At 29.1% G+C, this 24,925-nt stretch overlaps 1 long non-coding RNA gene across 1 annotated transcript; it reads right to left on the reverse strand.

The window, feature by feature from the left end:
* Window positions 1-7,071: 7,071 nt before the first annotated feature.
* On the reverse strand, window positions 7,072-21,319 carry LOC147803285 (uncharacterized). Its single transcript, XR_015428842.1, has 6 exons — window positions 21,159-21,319; window positions 12,636-12,696; window positions 11,963-12,021; window positions 8,376-8,425; window positions 8,090-8,231; window positions 7,072-7,227 (listed from the first exon to the last, which is right to left on the reverse strand). It is a non-coding gene; the product is annotated as an uncharacterized LOC147803285 (long non-coding RNA).
* Window positions 21,320-24,925: the final 3,606 nt, after the last annotated feature.

Below are 24,925 nucleotides of genomic sequence, written 5' to 3' on the forward strand. Positions count from 1 at the left end.
TTTAAAAATAGATAAAGTTGCAAACATTAAGCAACCAAAATTTATAAATGCAGACAATTTCACCCATTAATAATCTGAATATTTATCTGTTATCTATTAAGAAAATTTTCAGAAACTTCAGTGACCCAGTGGAATGAAATCATTGAACAATTGAAAATTTGCCATAAACAAATTAAAACCAAAAAGTCATACATACCATAGAAGGAGCTTGATTAGAATTTGCTTGAGATAATCCAAACGGATCAAAACGATCTTTTTCTAAAAACAAGAAACAAGTATTATTACAGTTTTTAAAATAATTAGAATAAAATAATTTTTAACCATCTAAGTAATAGCGATGGCTTTTTCCAAGCTTAAACCCTTTAGCTAACATCAATTTCTGTTCCGGTTCCAATCTGTTTGTTTTCCTGTACAGAAAACCTATTTTCCCACAATGGAAATACTGCGCTTGGCATGAAAATATTCGCATGACTTTGAAAATCAGTTAAAAGGTTGAACAGGTTGCATTGTTGCAACAAAAACTGTTGTTGTAGCAAATGTCACTTGGCAATACCAGCAATTCTTCAATGAGAATCTAAGCTATTTTAAGGCAGAAAGAGCATTTCTTGCTTTTTCAGTGGCGCCATCTAAGCCCAAGAGTACGACTTTAGCCATACACACGTCACAACCTATTTTACCGGGAGAACCCATTCACACTCTAAGCATCATAATTTTGACCTTAACCAGAGAAAGTCCAATTCAGTACTTCCGCAGATATTGATTTGTAATGAGAACTTGGAGGACTTTGTGTCCAACAAATTTAAAGTGTCCTAGTCACAATTTAATACACGGGGATTCTTTGGCTAGCAGGATTCGAACTCACGAACATGAGCCCAGTAACCTACCAACCAGGCTACTCCGGTCCATGCAACAAAAACTAACTTATCTCAATGTTACTTATTGGGTAGCAAGTTAGCATCAGGGAATAGCTTTCTCAATTTTGACTAGAGTTAGAACTTGGAAATCTGGAGTTTTCAAAAATGAAAAGCAAAAAATAAATAAGTAGATTCAGATCTGCCAAAATGCAATAAATTTTTATACATCTACTTACCAGGGTTTCTAGGGGTAGAAGCAGTATCAAATCCCCCAAATGGTTCACTTCCAGAGAATGGATAACTCTTTAAATAATCACTCTTTAATTAACTCGGAAAACAATAATGCTTCATGAAATTTGAATGCGTATAAGTTGATACAATACATATATAATGAACATTCACCAGGTATGATATCATTCACACACATGATCATGTGCAACACTCATCGGACTTGGAAGGTATGAAACAGGAGCTACTGAATCGAACAAATGAAAAATTGTTCCAAACTATGGCCCCCTTCTCACAGACATACAATACATTCTCAAACATAAAAGGTGGGAATAAAGCAGTTAACACTATTTTTAGGGTCTAGAGATGATTGTCTGAGGATGCCTGTAAGTTTTAATTTCTCTTCCCAGAGCATTTCACACATATTTCATTGAGTAGAGATCTTAAGTTTTTGCTGGATAATCTATTAAGTCTATATTTTCACTTTTAAGAAAATTACAGTCTATCTTATTTCTGTACAAAACTAATTGATCAAATCTGGATCTAAATCAAATTTGGGTCAACTGTATCAATTAAAAGGCAAATATAATGGTTGTTTTCTCAGATACTTGAGAAGGTTTGGCAAACCACTGGTTCTCTTCATATGAAAGAGTTTCACTCTTGAACAAAGGCGCCACTGTCTATTCTCTAATGTTACCAGTGTAATGATTAAGAAATTTACTTTTATGGAAGCTTAGTGTTGGTGGTCCGAGTAAGCTGAATAGCTGCAGACCCCCTATATATTTTATAAACTAGCACTTTGACTAGCAAAAGGTATAAAAAAGAACCCTTGATACTCTTTGCTTGATTTTTCAGAGGTGAGGTTATCCCTATTTTCATTTTAAGGTAACACATGACAACACAGAGCTCACCAGGTAGATAATTTTCTAAAAAAGTGCAGACTTTGGTCAAGTAGATTTGATAATCAGGTCTCTGGATCTGATCTCTATGAAGCATGATTGGTACACTCTAGGGAGCAATTTCAGAGTGCTCTCCGAAAACCCTTCAAGGGACTGAAATCAATATTGCTAGATGACCAACTGCCCCAAGAACTCTAAAATTGCCGACATTAACCCACTGAAGGTTTTGACACATTCCTTTTAACATTTTTTTAAACTGCTCCAAAACGTTTACACTTTTCTTTAAATAACTGTGGCTCTGACCAATTCCCTTGGCCCTCCACTCCAATAACTATTGCATGAAAGGTCAATTTCTTCATATCTAGATAGATGAAATTCAATTTTCTCATATCTAGATTATCTCATTCTAGATAGATGTTTTGGAGCAAACTAATTCTAGGCTTATTCCATATGCAGGACCATATTAACCTATTTTTTTAATTAAATTTTTTTAATCCACTATTTCATACTTTGAACTCACATGAGTAATACACTTGATCATGCAAAAGGCATTATATTTGTTGAGAGATCATTAAATTTGTATTACATTAATTATGTTGATAGTAAATTTCACTAAAATCTATACAGTAGTTCTAGATATAATCTATTACATCTAAAATTTCTTCTCAATTTTTAAACCCATTATATAACGGAACTTTTAGCTCTAATATTATAAGAATCATAAGTTTTAAGCAAAAGAAATATGTGAAATAGAATGTATGTGTACTGGAATGTTTTTTTAAATTAATTGTTATGTTTAAAAATGTATAATACAGTAAACAAAATTAAAACTAATAAGAAATGCATTTTTTAACCAATTTACAAAAAGGAAAAAGGAATTCATAAACCTTAAACTATAAATTTTGTTTTAATTCTATTTTTATAGAGTTTTGACAATAAAAAAAAAAAAAAAAAAGAAATTCAAGAATACTATCTAAAGCAATGCATTTGCAGAGTCAAATAGCTGTTTTTTCATAATTTACCCCCATAAGAAACATTATTCATAGAATGTAATAATTTGTAAATTCTGATTGAACTGCATATTTGATCGATTGTATTAAAAGTTTCTAATATATACAATATTATCAAAATAAAACATTTAATTCACTTTCTACAAGTTGTCTTGTTTTTAAAAACGATAAGGATGAAAAAAGAAACATTTAATAACATTAATTTTATTCAAATGATAATTATTTCACTAATTAATATTGTACTTGTATAAGTTTCAGCAATCAGAAACAAAAGCTAAACTCGCCGAAATTACACAAAATCAATGGCAGTTAGAATTTTTTCTAAAATATTTATTGCATAACAACCAATTATTAATACCTGTTATAAATTTGAAATAATCAAAATAAAAAAAATTGTTTAAAATATTGAAATCAAAATTCTCACTTTATTTGATAGTGATGCAGTTACATTAAAAGCACTTTCGAAAGGGTCTCCACTGAAAGGATCAGTAGCTGATGCTGCTACAACATTAGTATCCACAAAAGAACCTATAAAATAAGAGAGAATTCTAGACACTATATATTCCTGAATAGCATTAATTATCAATCAAAAATTTATTATCATTAAAAAATTATTAAGGGAAACAAACTATAAAAGTGAAACATACATAAATTCAGTTTCATTAAATTAAATAAAAAGCAAACTTTACAAAATAATAATTAGAACTTTAATTATGCAAAAACTAAACAAAATGTTATATAAAGAGTGTAACAAACTCATTAGAGCTAAAAGCAAAGAGCAGTATTTTAACTTAAAGAAATAATTTATAACTAAAACTTTATAACTCCAAAAAAAAAAAAAAAATAACGAATCAAATAAAAATTGCCATTATCAATGAGAGGTTTAGATACCAGCAATTTTAAGATAAATACAGGATACAAAGGATCATTAAAAATTTAATAATAAGCTAAAATAAAATTCTCCAAAACAATATTAAAACAAAATGAAATTTTCATATAAAATAAGACATAATAAAAGCCTTTAAAATATATATATTAAAATTATACTGTGGTCTCCAAGCCATAATGCAAATGTCAGCAGTAGAATTGTTAATATCAATAGGTAAGAGCAGCCTATTCACTTACTGCAGGTTCAAATCCATTGTTAAGTAATTTTAAGGTGGGAAAAAATTCATACACTTTTTTAAGATGTTCAAATATGCCATATAAACATTGACATGTGTTTTTAGATATGCATATATTTACTCTGAGGATTGGTTAAAAAATGTTTTGCTTTATAGTCTCAAATTTCAATTTAAAAGAGAACAGAAAAAATAGAAGATTGATTATGGAATGATATATATATATATACTAGAAAGATTCCAATAGCATTTAAACAAAATAAATAACTATAAAATATCTATAATTCAAAAAAAGTATGATTAAAACAGGAACATTTTGAGCTTTGAACCCAGAATTTCTTGATAAAAATTTGGGAAATGATTAAAAGGTGTTATAAATTTGTTCAGGGTATCACCGCTCTGAGGGAAAATGGAGGGATACTCAGGTGTAATAATATGCAAATAATACTAAGTTCTCAATTAGTTACTTTGTATCAAATTGAAACATTTTATTATTTTCATGAATATTTTTTTTTAATTTATCAAAATATTAAGTCCTCGAGAGACTATTGTTTGTAGATACATTATAACAATACTACTATATCTTATATAATTGAATTAAAATATAAAAATACCTTAAGTAAAACTTAAAATTAAACATTGTATATTAATTAGTTTCTAAAAATATATAATTTGCTATGAATAATTGTTAACAACTACAATTTAATTAATTTCATTAAATTTGGGTTCAACTGCCCAAATCAAATTAAATCTGAATTTATATAACAAACAAACCAAATAAACCAAACAAACATAACTGCATGCTTACAGAGATATCAAAAACTATTATTATTATTTCAAAATAATTTTCCAATTTGATTTCCACATATTTACATGCTGAGTAATAATTAATTCTATAAGTATGCTTGAATTAACATAATTCTCTTAATGCTTTACAGAGCATGGGGCCACAGGTTTAGAACACTAACCATATTTTGTGTGCATATTTTGTGAATAATAAGAAAGTTTTAAAATTTTCTCTTCAAAGAAATAAATGGGAAAATATGATTACCTGAAACTCGTTTACAGGTGTAGTTACAGCTGGTTCAACTTCATCAAAGGTTTTTGGGACCTTAAAAATATTTCATGCATTTTTAAAAATTATTTAACTAACTAAATCACAAATGCAGTTTGATACAGTCTAATATAGAATAAAAGTACTAGTATAAAAATAATTGCAAATACTTTCAGACAAACCATAAAGATTTTAATATTCGTAGTGTGAAGAAACTAAACCTATAAAAAAATTAGTATCCAAATTTCCAACAAATTAAGTTACCACAAAGTTGCATAAAGTTGATAATTTGGAAAATATAAATTCGATTTAATGTATTTTATAAAGAAAAAAAATTTAAAAATAATAAATTTAAACTTATATAATCTAACTAATTTAACATCTGCCAATTCAATAACAAAAAACAACAATAATAAAAATTTAATAGATATCATTGTATAAACAAATATTTTCTGAGAAATATAAACCATTTTTGTTTCCAGAAGAGGGATTAAATGATGTATGAACTGAAAACTAACTTTTTGAAGAAAAAAAACACATTTTTTATGCATCTCTGATGCAGTCAGGCACTTTTCGCAAATTTGTGGATTAGTAAAATGATTATATCGAATATTTACAGTTCATTCATTATTTTCTTCAAGTTGATTACAGTAAATACTTGAAAACTGCCTTTTGAATATGAAAGAAAGTGAACATCGAATAAAGCTGAAAAGCACAGTCTCATAACAGAATTTCTGCCCTTGCAATTAGTGTATATTTTTAATCATGCTTTGCAAGAAAATTTTCCCATTTTACTTATGAAAGTAACACAGATAATTGAATGCATGAAATATGAAACAATGCATTTAGTAAAAGAGAAAGTAAAAATTTTACTAAAACAAAATAAAAGCCCATATAGGAGATAATTCCAACTATTTTTTTTATGGATTACAATAAAAGCTTAATGACAGAAGAATTATAATTGGTCATACTGCACCAAACACAAATGTAACAACCATCAGAACTAACTAAATATGACTAAGGTCTAAGTCATGTGACCAGTACTTATTAATAAAAGGGACGCTCTAAGGCGTTGTCTTTTAAAGAAACACACAAGAGTAGAATAATTAAAATACCATATATCAAAATGTATATATCAAATTTTTGAACCCCTAAAATTTTACAAAAATTAAGGGCTCTACTTATACACCAGTAGTGAAGATGGACATTAATTGATCGAGAAATATTGATGCATTATAATCGATGTGATAGATATGAATAATTCTGTATGGATTTACCCCTTTCAAAAACTATTTTAATATGTTATATACAATTAATTTTCATTTTCTTTCAGAGTATTTTTTCTCTCACATATTAAGGTTTTCTTCTGAAAAACAATTCTTATGACTAGATAAAAACATGAAAAACATAAGGGAAATCTTTCTTAAAATGTACCATAGATCTAGAACTTTTAAGATTGAAGGACATATGTATTGGAATCAATAAGTTAGCAGATCCCACTCACTCTGTAACGGTTTGAATGGAAAATTTTGAAGACTGGATTTTTTTTAATGTATTTTAAATTTTAAAAGCTTTTATCTTAGGTTTCTTCTTCCGTAAACGACGTATACTCCCAACATACCAGAAATTTGCTATCTTGTAAAAAAAAAAAAAAAGGAATTTTCTTTAACACTTAGATGCTTGATAATTATTTTTAAAAATTTTATAGTTTAAAATTAGAACAGAAATGTAAGCATTGTATTTAATATATGAAATTAGTTGAAATTAGAATTTATTTTTATATATGTAAATAAATTATGATAATTAAAATTTACATGGATCTTTATGATGTGAATAAAAGATAAACACAATAAATGTTTCTAAGTGATAAACAATCTAATAAAAACTAAAGGCATACTTACATTTGGTGAAATATGGGTTGTGTCATCATTAGGTATAGAAAAGCCATTAAAAGTCTGATACATTTCGGAAATCACCAAATGAAAACGCATTATCCATATCCTTGATAGCTTCACTCATTAACCTATGTTGCTCTTGTATTTGGTCAATTTTAATTTTAATCTAGAAGAAAAGAAAATAAACACGGAAAGTTAAGTAATTGTCTTCAAAAAATTAAGTATTTTTAGATATCAAGTTCGTCATTAAGTAGTTAAGTGAATTATCACTTTAACAGGCAGACAAAAATTAAATCACTTATCCATATCCTTGGTAGCTTCACTCATTAACCTGTGCCGTATTGTATTTGGTCTTGTATTGGATCAATTTTAATTTTGATCTGGACAAAAATACACAAACAAGGCAACTTTAATTGTTTTCAACAGAAAATCTACTAAGACGAATTAAGTTGTAAATATTTTAAGCTGCCAAGTTTTTTTAACAAGTAGCTCATAGCTCAATTTACAAAAACATAATAATGCAGGAGAGGAAATAATTGAAAAGCATAACATAGGAATATGATAAGTACAATTTTCGTGAATAATCACTTTAGCAAATATACGAAAAATTAACATGCTTACATAAGCTTGAAATTTATTTTGAAAAAAAAAATTAAATAGAAGAAGGATAAATAAGGCTGTGTTTATATCGTTTTTTTTCCTCCACAAAAAAAACAAATTATAAAATAATTTATTTAAAAAATGAATAAAAAAATTACAAATAAGTAGAGACAAGTAATAAAGATTTATTGTGTTTTTTACAGTGGATAAATTTCAGTGCCTCAAACTCAATCTTCGAACCAAATAACCAAATGAGAAAATATATGTGTTAGATTAAGCGAGAATGATGCATTTGTGTTTTAATGCATTGTTTTTCATTTACTACTGCTATCACATTAAAGTGGATTATTTGTCTTTTATAATTACAAGTGTTTTTAAAAATAAGCTAAAATTTAATAAACAGTATTAAGTAATATAAAATTATTTACTTGGCTTATCTAAAGGGTGCTACTTTGTAAAGAAGAAATCAAATTGAGTTTTGCTTGAATTGAGTTTGCTTTCCATTTGGGACTCTTCTTTCCTTAACTCATTCAATTCCACATGCTTTTCATTCAGTTCCTTTTCTTGTATCTAAATAAGCATAAATTTAATTGCTCAAACAATAACACACTCTAAATTTATTATCAATATATTGAAATAATATCATTTAATTAATCTTAACAAATTAAAAGACTAAATATTTGACAAAATCAATTAAAAATTTTCACAACAAACCTCTAATTCCATTTCTTGTTCCTCTTTCTGTTTTTTTTCATGGCATCATTCTGTTAAGGAAAAAAAAACAGAGTTAAACAAATAAGATAGAACTGTGTTTTTTTAAAAAATAATATGTTTTAAAAATACCAATTCAGTTTATGGCATATAGTGCAAATAATAAAATTTATCGAAATATATTTAAAAGAATAAATAAAGTTTTTTTTGTTAAATTATTTTGAAATAAGTAAAAACAGAATTTGAACTTCTTGATAATGAGCTAAAAACAAGGTGGCCACTCAAATCAGGTTTCAAATTACCCTGATTTCTCCAGGTTTTCCAGTAAGAATCTTAAAACTTCCAGGTCATCGTGTTTTCTTTTCTCATAAAGTGCAGGTGGGTGCAAGAAAAGTGTCAATATTGTACAGTATTTTATTTAAATGTTATTTTCTTAATATAACATCTTGAATAGATGTGAAGAAAATAATATGTTTAGCTTGTAAAATATATTACTTTCAGCGGATAAAAAAAAGTATTATAGTGTTAGTTTTGAAGTTTATGCACAAAATGTACCAAATAGCAAATACAGTGACCCAAAATAAAATTTAAATTGCCTTCTATTTCCTGTTGGAATGGATGGATCAATGTGTATTATACAATTTTCCATCTTGTAAAAGTTAGTTGAAAAATCACTAATTTTAATTGCGCAAAGTGTATTAACAACAATATAAATAAAACTCGTATTTAAGCAATATTTCCGGAAATTTATTAACTTTAAAGATCCTGGAATAAAGAAATTGCCGCTGAAATTTTTTTCTTTAAATACTGCATACATTTTTCAAGCTCTAAGTAAAATGATTGATTTAAAATGTTCTAAATAAATTTAAATTGTTTCTCAAAAAATAAAAACTGAGTTGTTTACCTCGAAGAAAGAAACAAATTAAATTAAAATAAAAAATATATATAAAAACTTCTTGATCAATTTTAAGTCATTTATATTATAACTTAAAGCACAGCACAGTTAAACAAATTTTATTAGGTTACTGAGGTGAAATACATTATTGTAAATTAACCTAAAAGGAATATTTAGATGGTTTCTATTCATATTTCATTTCATGAAGAAAAAGAAAAATAAGAAGGAGAAATAAATAAAAACAAATGTAATAAAAAGAAAAGCAGTGGTGTCTGAAGTAAAAACAATTAATTATTAATTTGCAATAAAAATACTTATTATTATCAAACTCTTGCTTTGAACAGAGTAATAATATAATTTTGTTAAATCTTAGTTGCGCAGCATGATTAATTATGCATCCTGGTAACAGCACGTAAAATATAATAAGTGCATGAGAATTTTTTTTTTGTAAATCAAAGTGTGAAAAGTTTCTACACATTTGTGCCTGTTAATAACCTGTTTTGTTACATTTAACTTTAATTATTATTTCTTCCATTTTCTATTATTAGTGTGAATTTTTTTTAAAAAAAACTGTACTTTGTTAGAGATTCACTTACCACAGTTAAAAATTTTAAATGATATTGCCCATCATTTAATAGTCTGCAACTTAATGAAAACTGATATTAATGTATAACTCATTATTTCTAAATCTTCAATTTTTTACCTTGGAAATGATACCTTATTCACTTAATATGAGGTTTAAACTTTTGGTCATCTGGTTGCCCAACTTGAAACCTGTACAGTGCAGAACAAAAATACAAGGTTTCGTTTTCCTTCTTTCGAATAAACAAATATAATTAATAAAAATTTCTATTCTCAGTTTATACATCATTAAACATGTTTTTCATACATTGCTTGGTTTTTGCCAGCTTTTTAGGGCAAAAGGAGAAACAGTTTAGGAAACATCTCTGGAATGTAAGCAACATATACCAACTTTCAACATTGTGATTAGTACACAGTTCGAATTTTTAAACAAAAATCAAATATTTACCACCAGAAACATTTAATGTTAACATCTAGTTGGTTCATAAAGGAATCTTTCTTTTCAATAAAACATGCTATGAAAGGTTAAAAGAAAATTCAGAAAATTAGCATCAATGCAACAATTGTAATGATTTTGCTATTAGCGATGCAAGAAAATAGTGATTGTTTGGCTTTACCGAGAAAAAATAATTCATTGCATGGGAAGGCAAAAGCTTTCAGCAAATAAAATCTATTATTAAATCATAACCAATTACTTTTTCGAAAGTTAAAAATACTAAAACATTTTGTTCAAAGAAAAAAATATCCCCAAAGCATTGGAACAAACTTGAACAGTAAATAAATTGCTCCTACGGAGCACAAATATCCTAAACCCTTCTTCTACCTCTATTACAATTCCTAAACTGCTTAGTCCTATAATAAGAGGTCAAAGATTTCGCCAATCATTTAGCAATATGGGAAAGTTTCATATAGTATTATAGTTTAGCAGGGTAATAATGGAAAGAATTTTAATGAAAGCAATGTATTAGTAAGTTGATGATATTTCAACTGTTTGACAATAAATTTCAGTCTAAATAAAGTGGATATAACAGATGGTAAAGTAATTCAAATTAAGAAACAAATTCCAACTTTTCTTTAAAATTCCTTGATTTTTCCAGGTTTTTATCCAAATTTCACTGGACTTTCCCAGGTATTTCCAGTATAAAATTAATTAACACCCCCATTAAAAATGTGCTCTTGCTTGCTTACAATAGAAGCAGACAACCGCAGACTTTTAGTCTGGAGGAGTTCGCCTCAAAGTCACACAATAGATAGAGCGCAAAATAAATAAATAAATTTGTTATCAAGTTAACCAAGGAAGATTAAACAACAATTTTTGACTGAGAAGAGTGTAATGCTTTCTCCTAATGATAATGCGCAGCAGGAAATCCTAATTTCAAGTTAATGTGATAAAATATTACAGTCAGAATTTTAATCTTTCAAATTTTGCTCATTTTGTTTTGCCACAGCATTTGAATAGTTATAGACAAGGACTGTTTAAAATTTTTCTTTGTGTCTCAAGTTCACGGAGTTTATTTAAACTCTCTTTAGCACGTGCTGAAAACTACAAATTAGAAATTAGTCTACAGACGTTACATTTTGTTCAGAAAATATTTAGCGCAGGTAGTTTAATAAAAATTTGCGTTAATTCTCCCACCAATACAAAAAAAGCTATACCTAAAATGTATATGTAAATTATTACTCAGCAATCACAAGTCGTAATTCTATTTCGTAAGCCCATTGTAATTACTCTCATCCCAACAAAAAGTAGAGAAAATTTTGGTGTGTTATGTTTGCACTGCTTTTAACCTTTCTCTTCCCATTGTCAGAAAAAAATAAACAAATCACTAAGCCCTTTTCATTCTTTTTAAATAGCTCAAAAATTTCTGTTGTTGTTGTTGCTTATCCCCTTGGTCTAGAGCTCTAGACCAAGTCCAGAAGATCATGTCGGATCAGCAAGTCATAGACAGTCTCTCCCTCACTCATCAGTTGCCTCACAGAGGCACCAATGCAATCCAAAATTTGAGATGGAGAAGCGATGGTCGAGCAATATCAATAGGCATAAGTCTTTTTTTTTCGCTCTGTTGGTCAAACACTTTACATGAATTCTAAAGCACATAATTAAAATTCTTACCAGAACTATGATGCAAAACAAAACACTTTTCCATAAATCTTCCTCCTCATAGACATGTCCTGCAAAATGCAAAACAATTAAAAATAATACTGTTTAATCTACAACACTGTTAATGTAAATGTGATTAATACATTTTCGTTTTATTTCTTTGAATGAAAAAAAAAATCTAAACAACTTAGATTAAATGAATTCATACATCCTATTTCCATTCTTCTGTCTTCCAAAGTTAGCCCCGCTAAGCAAAAATATAAATATTGCATTTATAAAATGTTATTCTCCTTGATAATTTTTTAGTTGCGTCTGTACTATTTTTATCCGAACTACTTACATCTGACAAAAGAAGGCATATTAATTAATAATAAAGGAAGAAATTATTAATTAGAATTCTGGAGATTGAAGGAGGCAATTTATCGGAAGGTTCACTTGTCGTAACTTTAAGCCGAATTCAAGCGTTATTCATATAAAAGATGTGCTTAAAATATTCACAATTTAATTAAATTATGACAAAGTAAATTTGAGCTTGAACTTTTTTCAATTTTTGATATCAGACATCGCTCATAACCTTCCTCCCACTTTGACCAAAAAATTGAGCAAATTTCTTTCCGATTTTAGGTGCTTCTCTTATATTTGAACAGTCCGAAAATCTTTTGAAGTACTCTAATATAATTCTTACCAGAGCTATGATGAATCACAAAATACTATTCTCCATGATAAAGACAACATCACATCCTGTCCTATAAAATAAAAGTTAATCAAAATTATATGAATAAAATATCATCCTTTTAAAATAATAAATTTACGACGCATATGAATATGTGGTCACTATTACTTCGATAACAATAATATTACAATACCCAATTCTTTCCCATACCTTTGTCAACCAAAGTATGCCTTCTAGGTATAGGGATTATTTATCAGTGGACACATACCGCACGGAGACCAAATATTTAAATATTAAATAATTGCCTGCCATTCACCACCTGATGCAACTTTTTATCGCCAAAATTATGCCATGTGCTCCAAAATAAGTGATTTCGATAATTTGTATTATGCAAGAAAGATGCTATTTTCAACTAAAATTTCATTGCCCGCATTCTTGTTGTTGTTGTTTCGAAAGCGACTTGCCTAAACCAGCAAGCCTTCTGGGTAATACCAAACGAATTTTAAAGCGGAGAGTGCGTTTCTTGCTTTTCAGTGGCGCCTTCTATTACTAAGAATACGACTTCAGACACAGACACGTCACAGCACCCTTAAAGGGTGAACCTATTCATTCATCCATCCACCGATTACAATTTTGACCTGAACCAGAAACGTTCATATTTACGATCTAATTCAAATTCTATTCCCCCAGAAGTTCGATTTGTTATGGAGACATGGAGGATTTTGTGACCCGACAGAGTTGACGTGCACCAATCACACTTTACTAAACGGGGAGTCTTCGGCCGGCAGGGATCAAACATATGGCCACTTAAACATGGTTGCAACGCTTTACCAACCAGGCTATCCAGGTCTTCGAAGAGTTCTTTTATTTTTGGACGTTACAAGATTATTAAATAAGACTTTAATGACGAATAAAACTATTTTTTTTATCTTCTCCACTTGCGGCAATACGAAAAACCAAGAAAGAAGATAAACCCTAAATTTTGCAAGATCAAAATGTTATTTATATTACGCTTAAATTTTAAACAAAATTAATTAAAAAGTAGAGAAATTTTTTTCTGCATTTTAGAAATGAATCGTGTAGTGTAAATGATGTTTGGAGAAATGCTTTGCATAAATAATATAGTTAGGTATTTTAATAGTTTTAAATTTTTAATTTTTGAAAAAGTGGCCCAATATTTCACACTTAAATTTTTAATTTTAATTTACTCTTGGTATTATTTTAGTTCTATTTAAAACTTACATTATACTTTAATTTACTCTACAATTTATATACTCTGGTTTACTGTACATTCAACTAGACAAGCATTTTCCTTTACATTTAATTCTACACTTATTTTTTAGTTAACACAATTTTTACATTATGCTTTCCACTTTTTCCTTTAAACTTTACTTTACTAGCCGTTGTCTTTACATTTTTTGACTTAATTTATACTCGACAATTTATTTAACTTCATACTTTACTTTTTGCTTAGTTTACTTGATGCTTCAACTTTAAACTATGCTGTAATTTTTACTAAAGTATATTTTAGTGCCTTCATTACTTTACAGTTAACTTTTTCTTTTTACTATATTTTACATTTTTGATACTTTCTACTTCAAGCATTGATTTGTAATTTAAACTTAATTTAATCTTTACATGATACACGTTTTAAAATTTTTGCTGCTTTACATTATTTTGTATTTTATTTAATATTTAACGCTATATTTTACACATTACTGTATATTACATGTTTCACTTGAATTTACGCTTTATTTGCTGTACACGTTTCTTAATGTCTTATACACTACTTTACGTCATACTTTCTACTATGCTTTAATTTTTTCTTTTTATGCTTTCTGATTTTTACCTTTAGCTTTTTACTTTACGTTTTACTATTATATTTTACGCTTTCATTTAGCTCTAATTTGAATTTACGCTTGACTTTTTTTCTAATTTATTTTTAGTTTTTTATCTCATTCTTTATGTAGCATACATCAAAACTATGGAAAGTTTTAGCTTTTTTATAGCAGAAACTCAAGTTTGAATTTTACAAAACTGTCAAAACAAAAAAAGGTATGGTCAAATGCTGATCCAGTGACTACTTCACTACTATAAAATGTTTCGCTCATAACCTTCCTCCCACTTAGCCAGAAAAAGTGAGCAAATCCTAACTCCCTTTCCGCTTTCGCTATATTTGAACGGACTGACAATTTATTGAAGCACCAGAATATAACTCTTACCAGAAAAAAAAATATGATGAATCACACAATATTATTCTCTATCATAAAGACAACATCTTATCTTATGCAATTCAAAGTAATCAATAAGATGTGTATAAAATATCAGCCTTTAAAAATAATAATAAATTTACGACACATATGAATATGTGGTCATTATTACTTCTTTATTCGAAGAAACATTTTATTACTACACTGTATAACAATATTATTAAATACCCTATTCTTTCCCATACCCCTGTCAACCAAAGTTGGCCCTCCTAAGTGTACGGATTAATTAACAGTGGACAACACCGCATGAAGACTAAACATATGGATATTAAGAATTGCCTGCCATTCGCCATTTGATGCAACTTTTTCCAGTCAAATTTGCACCATGTGTTCCAAAATCATTGATATCGACTTCATTTATTACGCAGGAACGATACTATTTTCTAGAAAATTTCATTGCCGCACCATTGTTGTTGTTTCTAATTCCACTAGCCCATACCAGTAAGCCTGCTGGGTGAAACCAAGCAAATTTTAAAGCAGAGGGTGCGTATCTTGTTTTTCAGTGGCGTCTTCTACGGCCAAGAATTCTATTTCAGACACACACACACACGCCACAGCCCGTTTAAATGTTGAACCCATTCATTCATTCATCCATAGATTATAACTTTGGCCTGAACCAGAGAACAATCTAGCTGCAATTCATTTCCCCCAGAAGATTGTTTTGTTATGGAAAAATGGAGGATTTTGTGACCGGACCGAGATAACGTGCACCAGTCAGTCACCGTGCACCAGTCTTCGGCCGGCGGGAATCAACTCACGGCCACTTAAGCAGGCTCTACCAACCAGGCTATCCAGGTCTCCCTAGAATTACTTCATTCTTGGATGTTACAAAATTACCAAATAAGGTTTCAATGACGAATGAAACATTTTTTATCTTCTCTACTTTCGGCAATACGAAAAACCGAGATTTACAGTGATAAAGGTTTCGTTAAAGAATTAAAAAAACGATTTTTTTTATTAGAATTAAATTCAAAATTATTGTTTTTGACGGCGATTTTATTCAGAGGCATTTTTAAGTGTTTTTTTTTAGACTCCTTCTATCGTCGATTTTTTTTTTCGAAAATTTTCGGGTTATAAGTTTTGATATCGACTTATAAGTTTATAAGTTTTCGGGTTATAAGTTTCTTAAAAAGAATAAAAACCTATTCTTTCCTTTCCATATTTTTCACAAACTTTTTAAACATTTTTTTCATTTTCGCTGTCAAAGATACATTTTGAAATCAAGTTAATTTCACATCAAATTTTAATTTATGGTTAATAAAAAAATAATTCAATAAAACATATTGCGCTATATTAATCCCAATAATATCAGTTTTGTTTAGTATCTAATAAACTTTGCGATTCTAAACTAACACAAACTGTATCTAGCATTACTGGTTTAAAAGATTAAGTCCTAAATTTTATGAGATGAAAACGTTATTTATACTACACTATCTGGCCATTAATGACCGAACACCTCTCATTTAGGATACATGAGGTGCTAGTATCAAGTCAGTAGGGCGTAGGGCCGCTACGCGCCCGAATCACAGCTTTAACCCTTCTAGGAAGGCTATCCACTAGGTGTTGGTACACGGCGGCAGGTATTGCCCGCCATTCCGCCTGCAACATGGCGAAGAGTTGAGTGGTGGTTTTGGGGCGTTGTAGTCTGGCCCTCAACCGGCGCTCTAACTCATCCCAGAAATGCTCAATTGGATTGATGTCGGGACTTTGGGATGGCCAGTCAAGTTCTTGCACCCCCATTTCATCAAACCAGTCCGTGATGGCATGTGCTTTATGAATGGCTGCGTTATCGTGTTGAAACACAAACGGTCCATTACCGAACTGTTGCCACAGGATGGAAAGCGCCGAATTGTTCAGGATGTCTCCATACCCTTCTGCGTTCAGGGTTCCACGCACTAACACCAAGGGTTCAAGGCCAAACCATGAGAAACAGGACCACACCATAATTCCTCCACCGCCGAACTTCACAGTGGTGACAATGCACTCCTGTAGGTACCGTTCTCCGGGCATTCGCCAGGTCCACACCCGTCCACCAGAGTGCCACAACATGTAGCGTGACTCATCACTCCACATAACGCTTTTCCATTGCTCTACTGTCCACTGGCGACGTGCTCTGCAACACTGAAATCGGTGGCGGGCGTTTGATGGAGAGATGTTTGGCTTACGTGTTGCTGCTCGTCCATGGAATCCTTGCGCAATCAGCTCCCGACGAATGGTACGTGTACTGGCAACACTGCCAGATGCAGCCCGGATGCTGGTAGGGACAGTGTTCAACGACATTTGTCCGTTTGCCTTCACTACACGTCGAAGAGATCGTCGATCCCTGTCGGACATTATTTTGGGCTTGCCGGGTCGGGACTGCGGTCTTATCACTCCATCTCGTTCCCATTTCAACACGACGTCACCAACTGTTGACCGATGTATCTGAAACTTGTCGGAGATGGCACGTATGGAATGACCAAATCGGTGGGAGCCTATGATCATGTCCTTTTCCGCCTCATTCAGCTCTCACCGTCCACTCATTTTCACTGTTAACGCTCGTATGGCCGTCGCCTGCTTGCGAATGGTCTTTCCCCCACCACAGGTTGCGTATTTATTCCGCCAGGACGAGTCCACCTGCCTTTCAAGGGGTGTCCGGTCATTAATGGCTAGATAGTGTATGTTCAAATTTTTAACAAAATTAATTAAAAAAGTAGAGAAATTTTTTTAAGCATTTTAGAAATGAATCGTGCAGTGCATATAATATTTTGAGAAATGCTTTACATAAATAATGTAGACAGCTATTTTAATAGTTTTAAATTTCCAATTTTTGAAAAAGTGGCCCCCATAAAATATGGTTGATAACAATTTCTTACTAAATTTGTCCTATTTCGCTCACCAAAAAAGATCATAAAAAGTTTAAGCAAAATTTATTTTTAGTTAAATTTGTGATCGAAACCCCAAGTTTGAATTTTGCTTCAAAACGTTAGCGAATTATTGCAAATAGTTCGCCCAAAATTTTAGCAAGGAAGCCACAAAAAATAAAATAATGCAGCAATTTGATAACGTAGGAAAATGCTTGAACCTTGCCACCAATCTTTAGAAATTAAGATTCTCCTCAACGCAGGGATGAGAATAGTCAGAAAGTAAAAAAAAGGAAATGCAAGAATGAATGTATATATATATATATATATATATATATATATATATATATATATATATATATATATATATATATATATATATATATATATATATATATATATATATATATATATATATATATATATATATATATATATATATATATATAGTAGGAGCTACAATTTCCAAAAATTTGTAAAATGTTGTTTAAACCATGTGATTATAAATCAAGATGATTAATTTGAAAATTGTAGAATCACATGCATGTTTGAGAGAATATTAATCCCGATATGTGGCTTTTAAATCCCGTAAATATGAAACTCTACATCGAATTTTTAAAAAAAATTGAAAATACAAGTCATGATACGTAATTTTGAGATTGCGGAAATACGAATCCTGATGTATAATTTTTAAACCACGTATAACGATGCTTGATCGATTATACGAAAATCGATGCCTGATATTACAACCGCATAAACGAATCACAATATTGGATTTTTAGCTCGCGTGAATACGAATCGCCACATAGGGTTTTAAAAAGGCCTAAATACTAATTGCGATACTGGATTTTTAAATCTTGTAAATAAGAATCGCAATGTACGAAATTTAAATCGCGTGAATAAGAATCGCAATGCGCAATTTTTAAATCAGGTAAAGGCGAAAATCGATGTTCAATATTAAAATCGCGAGAATAAGAATCGAGATATTAGCAGATTCTGGGTTTGGGATTTCTAAAAGGCTTGTTTGTATTGTTTTTGCTTAGCCGTAATAAATAAAAATTAGATTAATTGAATGAACAAATATATTTTCACCACAAACCCACAGCTATTTTTTTATAATTTCGTTTGCTTTCCCGCCAGCAAAGTGGAAGCAGCGACGTCTGAATTATGAAAATACGAGCTGTCTGGCGGGCTGGCAAAAATACGGAAAATCTAATTTTCTACACGTTAAAAGCGGAAAAAAACAGTTAAAATAAAATGCGGAAGGGTTAGCAGCTACGACGTAGTTTGAATTTCTTATTTATCTTTGAAAATCGAAAATAAATATAATTTTTTTACTTCAACGACTGAATTTTCAGAAAAAGCGGAATATTTATTAAAAAAAAACAGAAACTTTTAGAGAATCGGGGTTTTTGATAAAAAAAAAAAAGCTAATGTCTTTATTTTTTTTCAATTTATCTATTTCTCTGTCAAAATACTTTTCCTATCATAAATTTTCGTTTTATATTCTTTATCTCTCTTCTTACAAACATCGGCTGTTTTCCCATATTGATTACTCATTTAAAAAACTTTTAACTATAAACTAAACACACTATCAAAAAAATGGCGCAGTTTTGTATAAATAGTGTGCAATAATAGTGTAGGAACTGGTTTAAACTAGTTGACTCATGATGCATTAGCACTTGTTTATACTCCTAGAGTCAATTTTTAATGGTCAACCTCTCAATTTTGTGTAACTGGGGGGACATTTAATTTTGTCCTCTCTGTTATATGAGAAACTTTAAAATTGTTAAACTTCTTTTTCTTCAAAAATATAACATAACATGATTGTACTAATAGATTTTATTGTAAAAACCCGTTATTAAGCTAAAAGGTTAAGTTAAAGGTAAACGTGGTAATGAATAAAATAAACTTAAAAGAAAATTTGTAACAAAGGGGGATAATTTTTGACTTTGAAATAATTTTTGACTTTAAAAATAAGAATTTTTTTTGACAGAAATCACTTCATAATTAGCACATCAGGAACAATTTATTATACAACATAAATCATACTATGTGTAAAATCGTAATATTTTTAATAACTTATTCTTCTTTGAAATCGACAGTTTTTTTTTATAGAATAAGTCGAAATCATGAATGCTCTCTATTTATGATAAATTTTACTATAATCATGCATAAATCCAAAAAATAAGATCTGAGTTCATAAATTACAACAAATTTCCTTTAAACTGATACCAAATACAAGGACATTGCTTAAACTTGAAAAATTCGTTACTGGTTTCAGTTGGCATGGAATTCAACCACAGCTCAACATTTTACTGGATTTTAAAGACTGTCAATTACATATCTAGTGAAAAGTAAAGTAGTTTAGATCAGATTATTTTAATGAAAATTTTTTTTAAGAAAATGACTCTGGGCAGAACAAACACTTCATTATAATACACTAAATATATATTTAATGAGTTTTAAAACCACTTGTATTTAAATAAACATAAAAGTAAAAGGATAAAATTGAAATATGTTTATTACCAGTAAAATATTTTTTGTACCGTTAATGGAACATTATGATTTAAAAATTTATAATTTAAATATAATAATCTACAAATATTAAAAACTTCATTAACACTTAAAACTATCTTTAAAAATATCTCAATACAGAGAATAGATTTTTAACAACATTAAGTTCTAGCAGAGAAGAAAAAACAAATTAAAAAAACATAGGACAACCATTTAAGTGATTGGTTGCAAATTTTAAGCCTGGTGCCTTTTACAAACATGAACGAAAAAGCATTTTTAATTTATTAGATTTCGAAAAATACTAAAGTTTGAAAGAAGTTTTTTTTCTTCTGCATTTGACTCTGGGGGGGGGGGGGATTATTTGATTTAAAGAATTTTTTGTAGTACACTCATTGTAAAGGTGTTCTCGCAATTCAATGTAATTTATTTTTTAAAGTCAATTACATTTCACATTTTAAATATACTATTATTTCATTAAAAATTTTAAGATATTACCAAAGCATTTTTCGGCATGCTGTTATTTTAATTATTTAAATTGTTTAAGTGAAAATTATTAATTGCTTGAAAATTAATTCTCATATTTGCGATTGTTCAAATTTTTTTTTACTATGTTTGTTTCATAATCCTTCGAATTAATCAAGCGGTTAACCAACTCATTCCTTTAGAATTTAGTCTTAAAAAAAATTGTTTTCAAATTTATTTTAATTTTTTTCCCTCTTTTTTCATTAATTTTTAATATTTTCCATATTTTCATTACATTTTTAACTTATGTGCATAGGTATATATTGTTAGTTCAGACACTCCCATAGAGAAACTTATACACACAACCATTGCAGTGAAATGGAATATACACAATTGTAATAGAATTCCTTGAGCCATCATTTAGGAAAAGTAAGAATACTCACTACATAGTCATCTTCATAGCCTTCTTCATCATCTGGTTCTCCACTGTTTGGATCACAATCTTTAACTAAGTACTTTAATATGTTACTCAATGTTCCAAGTACTGAAAGAAATTATAAGTTTCAATACAAGTACACAAAACAACTTGCTTTTTAACACAAAATTAAAAACACTCAGGTAAATCGTTAATGTCGAAACTTCTGTACTTAGAGCAATACTTTAGCTGACCTGACACTGATGTTAAAAACTTTAATTAATTAGCCAAAACTTATTTAATTAAAATTTTTTCGATTTTGAAAAATATTGTCATGCTATTATAGGGTATACATATTTCCTAGCTTTTAAAATTTCTTTATTTCATCAATTTATAATACGTTTTAACTGAGTAAGTAGCCAAATCTTTCAACAAAAAATAAGCACCTTTTAAGAACTTTTTAAGGATTATATACATTAAAAAGATGGAAAATAATTTTCAAAGACTTTACACGATCATGAGAAAATAATGTAAAATATGTAAAATGATAGGCGCTATCATACGTTACGGGGACGGAACGCCTAAATGGATTGTGATCGAATGAAATGTGAAAGCGTTGAATAGAACAAAGTGAAAAGCACGCTTTTGCCATAATACATGGCGAAAATCGATGTAATAATGAATTAAAGCCTTATTTTCGAAAAGGGAAAATTAAGCACTTTTTAAAAACACCCAATGAAAAAAGCACCTTTAAGGGCTTTCAAACATCGAAAATAAGCACCTTCAAGCACTTTTTAAAGAAAATACGCACCATGTTTAATTATTCCGAATCTCGTTCTAAGCAAATTAAATGAACAGCTTAATTTTTATCCAATTTCATTCAAAGCGAAAATAAATACTTTTATTTTAACACTAAATGCAACTCTTTGTGCAATAAAATCGTATAACTACTTACAACTCAATGATGCGACAAAATGAATATCAAAAGTTCTTTTTTTAAATCTAACTTTCGTTAAGTTGGTTTATTTCTTTATTAACCTCAAAAATGTTTTGGTCACAGGGTTAAATTCTGAAGGTAATTTTTGGTGATTAATTTTCAAGCCAGATTATTTCTAATTAACGTTAGTTCGCTTTATTTTTGACTGAATCATTTCTCAATAACTCGCCAATAATGGATCTCCTAAGTGTGGGTTAGGATCAACAAATACACTTGGATTTTGAAAATGTTTGACTTAGGTCTAGTAGGTTTTTGTATGTCCCATGGCCCCTCAGCCTGACTGCCAGAAATGTTACAAAATTGACTTTTTGAATCTGTCTTGCTAAAAAAAAGGCTCTATTGTGAAGGATGCACAATGTGAAGTTTATGATGAATAGGGAATGTGTTTCTTTGTGATGCCATTATTAATAGATAAAGTTCTTAATTTTGATGAATAAAAATTGGTAAAAACTTGACAGCTCATTTTCTTAACATAAGAGGACTTTACTTTGCCCTATTAACAGGGCTCAAACTCAGAATGGCATATAATATTTTGCTTTTTCATTGCTTTAAATAAATTTTTTTTAACAGTTAGCCTTCACAGAATTTAAATCAGTACAAATTTGAGGTTTACATACCATATTTTAAATAGATATATAACATGAAATTATGCAAAAATTTACAATTAAATAAAAAAAAAGTAACACAGGATTGTTCCCCAAATCTGGAAAACAAATTCCTTGTGCTTTCCCTGTACATATTATACACAATATATTCAAAGGAAACACAATTACTGTGTTGGGTGAACGATACTAACTTTAATTGAGGGAAAAATTTCGAGGAAAAAATGGAACAGCTGAACATACTTAAATAATCCATAGATTATGCTTTAAGGGGGCACCATTTTCAAAAAGACGAAAATAAGAAATAAGTTCCTTGCTTTTCCCAGTTTGTAAAGAAAAAATAAAAATCCCCTGCATTTTTCCTGTTATTTCAGGTAACTTTTAAATTCCGTGTATTTTCTAGGTTTTCCCTGTTGTCCCTATGGAGTGGCAACCTTGTAACCTTTAGATAAGAGTATAAAATTAAAAATTATACATTACTGAAATTTTGTTTCATTGTAAAATTAAATTTCTATTTCTTTGGTTAAATTAGAACTAGATATTATTACCTTTTTATCATTTGAACTACCTTAAACCGGGGCGAGTCTACCCATTTTTTCAGTTTGTCAACTTTCAAATGGTCAAACTTTGGTAAATATTAAAGAAAAAAGACTTTTAATAGGTGTTTCGGAATCGCTATTTATCCCTCTTTAGAGCTGTGAAATCGATTTTAGAAAATATTAACAGTTACGCTGTTACTGTATATTTTTATAGAACTTCTGACAAATCTCTCGTATGGGGCGAGTCTACCCATTCTACTAAAATGAATGTTAACATTGTAAATAATCAAATTTTACTATTAAATTGTTATTTTAGTTACTATATAGGATATTTATGTAGTAAAACTCATAGCTTTATTATATATTCCATTTTTCATAAAATTTTATTCATAAAATAACACAAATTGAGTATTTGATCGATTATCCCATTTTGATCACAGTTTTGCTTTTATAATCATTAACATTATAAAATAACATTTTTTTCTGATTATTGTTGATAAAAATAAATTAAAATTAATATTGTTATTATTTGGCTTTTATCCTTTGGATAGCTTTTTCCATCTCAGGTGGCATTTTTTTTGTAACATTTAAATCCATTTGTTTTGCGAATATAATTTCGAACCATCTGTAATAATAAATAATAATTTATTTAACTTGCATTAAATAAAAAAAGTTAATTTTGTAAGATAAAAATTTAAAAAATAGGTAAAATAAACATATTTTATATTTACATTTATATTTAAGCTATAAATTTTCTTATTAATGATAAATTTATCAATGCAGAATTAAAATAATATACTCAAATTCATTTAAAATGACTTAATTTTAATATAAACAAAGTTCTAAATTATATTATTATGCTTTATTAAAACTAAATACGAATGGGTAGACTCGCCCCGCGAATTCTGGCTTTTTCTTTACAACAGCAAAACTTACATTCTTTTTGGGTTTTTTTTTTCATTTAAAATTAATATAATCTTAGTCTTAGATAAGTTTATCACTTAACCAAAGTGAAAATAGTAATAATAATAATATACTTACGGAGCACCAACTAAAAGTTTGATGATTTTCAATACAAATCTCTCAAAAGACGTTTGAACAGGTCGGTTAAAAAGACACCAAATAAATAAAAACGGATTAAACTACTACAGAGCCATCTTCCTTAGAGTCTGAACTAAGTTCTCCGTCGGTAAAAAAAACTTTATTTGCAATTTAAAATAGTGAAAATTAAATAAAACTAAAATGGGTAGACTCGCCCCTGGATGGGTAGACTCGCCCCGGTTTACGGTACTAAAATATTTTTGCTCTCAACATTTAAGATTTGCTTTAATGTTTTTTTGCTTTCTAATAGGAGTGAAGATAAATTTTAGACTATCTTGTTGGAAGGAGGGAAAGATGAGATTTCTTTTCTTTACATAGCTGTCAACATTGATAGGAAAAAAACAGGTATACTTAAATTTCAAGATAATTGTTGCATAATGTACTAAATATTTTACACATATGGAATTTTAGGGAGTTTTTTATAGTCATCAAAATAGAACAACAGCAATATTTTACAATTATGATTGACATTAAATATACTTGAAATACTATGTATTATGTTTATACATAATTTTGAGTATTAAAAGGCATTTAATTCAAAAATAGGTGAAAGAAT

This window comes from Parasteatoda tepidariorum, chromosome 9 (assembly GCF_982258835.1).
Source record: "Parasteatoda tepidariorum strain Cologne lab strain chromosome 9, Ptep-v5.0, whole genome shotgun sequence".
NCBI lineage: Eukaryota > Metazoa > Arthropoda > Arachnida > Araneae > Theridiidae > Parasteatoda > Parasteatoda tepidariorum.